Consider the following 6,317-nt stretch of genomic DNA (forward strand, 5'->3'; position numbering starts at 1 on the left):
TGTAGAATGGATAGAGTAAAATGAGATTGAAATGCTCTGGATTGGCCTTCACAGTCGCCCTGATGCTAACCCTGGTGAAAATGTTTGGGCAATAGTTAAGCAAACCCTCAATTTAGTTAAAAAAACAACAATTGTTAACAAGACAAATTAGATTGATTTGGGGCCGATTACGTCCACAACCGCAGAATTTAACACAAAGTGTGACTAGAAGTTGTAAGGCCAATATAATATGATAGCTAATGATAGTGACTGTACATTTTATTGAATATATTACATATAATAAATATTATAAGCCCATACAATGCAGTTTGTTTGAAGAGAATTGACGAAATAGATGGTTTCTAGGTTATGGTGGCCACGCTTCTTTTGGACAGACTGTATCTTTGGTATCTACCTAAAAACAAAAATATCCATTATTGCTTGATTTGACAGAATGACTCAAATGAGGGAAGGAATTTTCCGTTAGTTGGAAAGAGCTCAGTATAGTCATACATTATAGCAAATACGGAGCAGAAATGTACATATATACATATATGTATACATACACATCGATGTATACCTACAGATGTATGTATGTATGTGTACAGAACAGTTTGTGGCGACCTAGCACTTTCTACCTGGTACATACCTACATACAAATGAATAATAAATTCATAATAAGCAGTAAATTGCGGGTATATCGCAATATTTAATATAATAATTAATTATAGCTTTATCTTAAGAATTAATCAGAATAAAACTGCAATACAAATATTAAGTTTTTCTGGGGAAGTTGATGATTTGCCGATTTAAAAGCAAATATTGCTAAAGGCACATACAAACATACATCCATATAAAGTATGTAAATAGAAATGTATGATATTGGTATGCCAACTTAATGTTTTTTTTTTTTTTGACAAATTTAAACAAATTAAGAGTTAAATTGAATTTCTTATTAATTAAATTGAACTAGAAATTGAACACTAGGTTTACAACCTTTAACTTATAAGCCGATACCACCTTTTAACGCACATACAAACATATGCAGATGGGGTAGTAAATTGTGCACCATTTTCTTTCTTTTAAATAAATATACGTTTTTGTACCAAAATGGTATTTAAATAAACGAATCTAAATGTATTAAAGAATTTGGAAAGGAAAGTATAAAATTAGTTGGCTTTCTTGGTAGTTCATTTCTTCAGCCTTTTGTATACAAATGCAAAAAATAGAGCCGTAAAAAAGAGAATTTCGGAATTTACTAGCCGTTAAGGCCTTACGTGGAATAATAATATTTATTTTTCTTCTAATTTTAAAATCCAAACAGTTTTTAACATATCCAAGCAAAAAATAAATAAATAACCAAAATATTTCGAAGTTAATAAGCCATTTACGCAGTTGGATCTGCATTTGGCTTGGCTAAACAAATGGATGGGGGAGCGTGATTCAGTTCTCTGCTGAACAGAGCAAATATATGTATGCATGCACATATAAACTAACACATTTTTGTTGAGCTGTGTGTGTCCATATATACGTACATATGTACGTATGTTTGTATTGAATACGTTCCAACAAACCCCAAACCAATATGCCTTTTCGCTTATCGCTACTTAAAACAGAAAGGTGACTCTTAAACACTATGTGCTAGAGCGAAATAAACAGACTTGAAGCGAAAATCAATAAAGACGTTTGTAGAATTTTCCGGACTTTTTGGAGCTACACAGCCAGCAAGTATAAATACAGCAGCACCAGCCTGCATGTCATCATTTGTGTTTCAAACGTGAAAGTTGGTGTTAAATTCAAGTGTAAAATCAAGAGGAAGTGTAAAAGTTATATTGTTATTAAGTTGGTGGTTTTGAGCAGAGAAAAAGTAGTTGTGAAATTGAAGTTTGCAGAAATGGCGACCGGAAGTTGGTGTTTAGTGATGAAGTTGGCAGCAGTCTTGTTCGAAGAAGAAGAAGAACCTGGTTAGCAGAGGCAACGACGAGGGTTATATAGAATCTGAATGCATTTGGAAATCAAGTCAGAAGAAAAGGCTAAGCACAGAGTCAATGCGTGGAGTTTTTTTCCCCCCCGGAACTTTTAGCTACCGATCACTAGCTGTTCACATTTGACCAGATGTATGTATCTGTACGTACGTAGTATCTGTTAAAATAGGCAGGATGAATATTTTCGAATGAGGACAGGCAGGAATGTAACGAGGAATCAAGTACTTAGATGCAGACAGGCAGGCAGTCAGGCTAACGTACGTAATGTGCATATGATTTGGCAGAAAGCTGCGTTGACTGACAAACTCCTTAAGGTGCCAAAAGGATGAGGAGAATGAGTAAGGTACAAACACGTAATGGCGTATTTCGTTTTGTTCTTTTATATGCATACATTAGTAATATTTTCATATTTAATAATTATACCTAGATGTATGTATGTTTATATAATGTATCTCTTTTGAGGTATATTTTAAGTAGTAGAAACGTTTAAAACTTCTTTCCTCCTAACTTACATACATACATATTTTGTTCGTGTTTAATAGCTTATGAGTCACACTTATATGTGTACTTACTTTTTTTTCGCTAGATGTGCCTGTTTTTTTTTTTAAACTACCTACAAACGTCGTTCATATCTAATTTCGAGAATATTTCAACGCAATGTTGTGAAATAGTAATTTTCCATATTGAAATTTTTTACATTACACTTGGATAGGTGTGTATAACTTATTATATACAAAATGTATGTATACGTAATTCTCTACCTCTGTGGTACGTGTTACAACCCCAAGGTCGAACAAGAAAATTCGTTTGTATGTATACGCAAACGCTTGTATGTATATCTCTTTCGCTCACTCGAAGCGATTGCTTCAAAGTAACTGCGCAGTTGTAATATATTACACATCTAATATATGTACGTACATATATATTTATTCAGTATACATACAATCTACGTTTATATGGAGAATTTTCCACAGAGTATTTCCTGAACATTCTGTAAAGGTCGACTTTTCCACCTCCACTCTACATTCTGTTTTTTTTTTTTCTTTTGTTCGAAAATGCAAGGAATACTTTGTACGGTTTTTTAAATGATAAATTATCCGATGAAACTCACGTAAAATATATACATACATACATACATATATACAGATAAATGTACCGCATGTCGTGAAATTGGCAGTTTCCATGCATAACTCGGCCCAAATGGAGTTGTGCCGTTAAAGAGCTAGTTTTTCCTGTGACACATTCATTTTTTTTCTGTTAACATGCATACATACCTACATATGTATATGCGCATTTTCTCACATATGTATAGGGGAAAATAGGTTCGGCTGGGTCATGAGCCTCTTTCATACAAGTTTCACTATTTAATTCATCGACTTCGAAATTTTTGTATATTGACAAACTAGTGGGATCGCTCCTCCCTCCTTTGGTACTTAGAACGATCCTACGATATATTTCCAAGATTTTTTGTTTTACAAGTTGAATCGACGGTGTTCTAAATTTTTCTTAAATCCCAAACTAACAAAGGCGTTACTATTTGATTAATTTTAAGTCTGCTAATCTCAATTTATTCCGTTTGATTTTACCTCATAGTCCATAAAATCTATGTATGTATACACGCATCATTTTACCTATAGGGTTTATATTCGTAAAAAATTACAAGCACAAATACACCATAGTTCCATACATATTTGTTAAACATAGTTTTAAAATAATCTAGTACTACTACCTACTATATGTAATAAGTTTTTTTCACAATCTTATATCGTAACCATATTTCTTTCTTTGAACTTTATAGTTGTTGGGCGTCTTGAAAAGCAATTTTGTCGCTTATACTTCTACTACATGCAAACCTAAGTAAATAACTAAAAGTTATTAACGTTTGCTGATAGAACTGAAACGCTCAGTATTAAATGACAATATTTGACCATAGGCGCCGCAGAGCTCGTATTAAACTGAAGACAAAGCGATTACTATCTACCCATCTACAAAATATAGAACCTACGACTAAATATTCTTCTTCTGCGAGATTGTTGTTTCTTCTACTGCAAAATCCCTTGTCAGCGACGGTAGAGGAATGCTATTATGATGCAGAATTGGTGTTTTTGTTCCACTTACATACGTACAATATATTAAAATCCCCGAGATTAGCACGAATTTGTTAAGAAACCTAACACAATTTATACATATGAAACGTTGAAAAGAAAAAATTATATGCAATTTATTAGGGATTGAATGAATAATTCAATTGCTACAGTATGTACTAGTGTTACATAAACAAACAGAAAATCAAACTAATTAACATACATATAAATTATGTTTTTCAAAACTGCGTTAATTATATAATATATGAGAAAGGAAAAATTTTATACAAATCAAACCAAAGCAAAATACTGAAAAAAGGAATGCAAAAACTAAAAAAAAAAATCAAGAATTACAGCTAAGGTTAAAATAAATTAAAATTCCCCTCCATTCTTTTAAGTCTTTAATTAAATTGTCTATCTAGAGCGACCAAATCGACCAAAGTGAGTACAAATAATACATAAACGTAAATAATTCATATACATTATACATAAATAGGTCTTAAATCTATATAATTTTTTTTAGTTTTTTTTTTTATTGAATCATACAACAACAAAATGTGTGCAGAAATGTTTAACCCAATCTAACCGACGAAAAGTATAACTTAAAAAACTACATATGTACATATGAAACCTGTGTTTACCAAATAAAAATCCTCGCTACAATTGAATTTACGACGAAAATTATAGCCTAAAACTAAATTTAATAAAACCCGCATTTACCACCAAATGAAAATCCTCGCTGCGATTGAATTAAGAGACATGAAAGTTGCAATATAAAAAATATTGAGATTAATGACGAAAGCTAAAAAACTAGATAAACAATGCTGCGTATAATCTTCAACTCCACATACCAAATAAACGATCTTCGCTATAATTGAGAGTACAAAAACAAAAAAAGGGTTGCGCCGAAAAACGACGAATTACACAAAAACAAACTTAAAAACCTCATTAAATAGGAGGAGCGTAGGGTGTATCACGGCTGGGTGTATTACGACCTGTACATAAGTTTAGTCGAATGTAATAACGAAAACACACATAATTTAGTGAAATCACACATAATTTAATTAAATCACACATAATTTAGTGAAATCACACATATTTTAAGGAAACCACACATAACTTGGTGAAATCACACACAATTTTATGAAATCACGATGTTGGTGACTTGTTTCTGACAGTCTTGCAAAACAAATTTACTGTATGTTTCACTTTTGGGTGTTTCTGCAAATATAAATGTATGCTAGTATGCATTCCGCTTAAAAGCCACGTAGCTTCCGTTACAAAGCTGGCGCTCAACTTTTTCTCCAACTGGTTCTAAACATTTTATTTCTGAAGAATTTTAAATGAATACTAATTGTTTTTCATTTCTTTCCATATTCATTTTCAAAAATAATAGTTTTTTCTTGCAATAACAAATCTTTCTTAACTAACTTCGAGATTTTTGTGGCTACCCGTAAATGGAAATTTTGTTGCTTGAAAGGCATATTTTCCGAATTTTCTCGCTAAATACTTGTCTTTATTAAGCTGATTATCGTTTAGTTAAGCTGATGGGCGTTGGAATTATATTTCAGTTGTTTAAAAATTGTTTTTCTTAAATTGGTATGCTTGTACTAACTGACTCTGAGCCTTTTTTTATGTAGAACGAAATCTCGTAGTCGTTCGAAATTCAGATTTTCAAAATTTTATCGATTCATTGATTTTCTTATTATCCTTAAAGCCTTCGAAATTTTTTCGCATATACTTTCAATATCTTGAAATGCGTGGCAAAATATTCAAGAAACTTTAAAATATTTAGAAGAAAAAAAAGTATTGTGCATGCTTTTATTATTAGTTCTTCGTTATTAGTCCTTCGGTAGTTCGATTATCAGGTTTTCTCAATTCAAATAATTTTCGAGCTATTGATACATCTTTAATAACATTTCGATTTCTTCATAATCCTTTCAAAAATATATTTCTTAACAACTTCTAACAAATTATTCTGCTGTTCGAAAAACAGATTTTCTCAAGCAATGTTAGTATATTTCATTCTCAATTAAAGCTTTCGATATTTTTTCCTCTCACATATTTTAATTATTTTATCTGAATCGAAATCAAACACATTCTAATCGAACTAACCGCTAACTACTTGTTACTTGTTTCATACTCAGAAAATTCCGAAATGGATACGAGATTACTTCCTAACACATTAAAAAGGAGTTCCAAATAACTTCCTGTAAAAAAAAATTAATTTGTGAATCATTGCCTAATCCGTTTCGACATATATTCCGAA

The 6,317-nt window shown here is 31.5% G+C and overlaps 1 long non-coding RNA gene across 1 annotated transcript; it reads left to right on the plus strand.

Annotated features, from left to right (window-relative positions):
- The first annotated feature begins 469 nt into the window (after window positions 1–469).
- On the plus strand, window positions 470–4,445 carry LOC128855410 (uncharacterized). Its single transcript, XR_008453716.1, has 2 exons — window positions 470–2,307; window positions 3,763–4,445. It is a non-coding gene; the product is annotated as an uncharacterized LOC128855410 (long non-coding RNA).
- Window positions 4,446–6,317: the final 1,872 nt, after the last annotated feature.

The sequence above is a fragment of the Anastrepha ludens genome, chromosome 2, assembly GCF_028408465.1.
Source record: "Anastrepha ludens isolate Willacy chromosome 2, idAnaLude1.1, whole genome shotgun sequence".
NCBI lineage: Eukaryota > Metazoa > Arthropoda > Insecta > Diptera > Tephritidae > Anastrepha > Anastrepha ludens.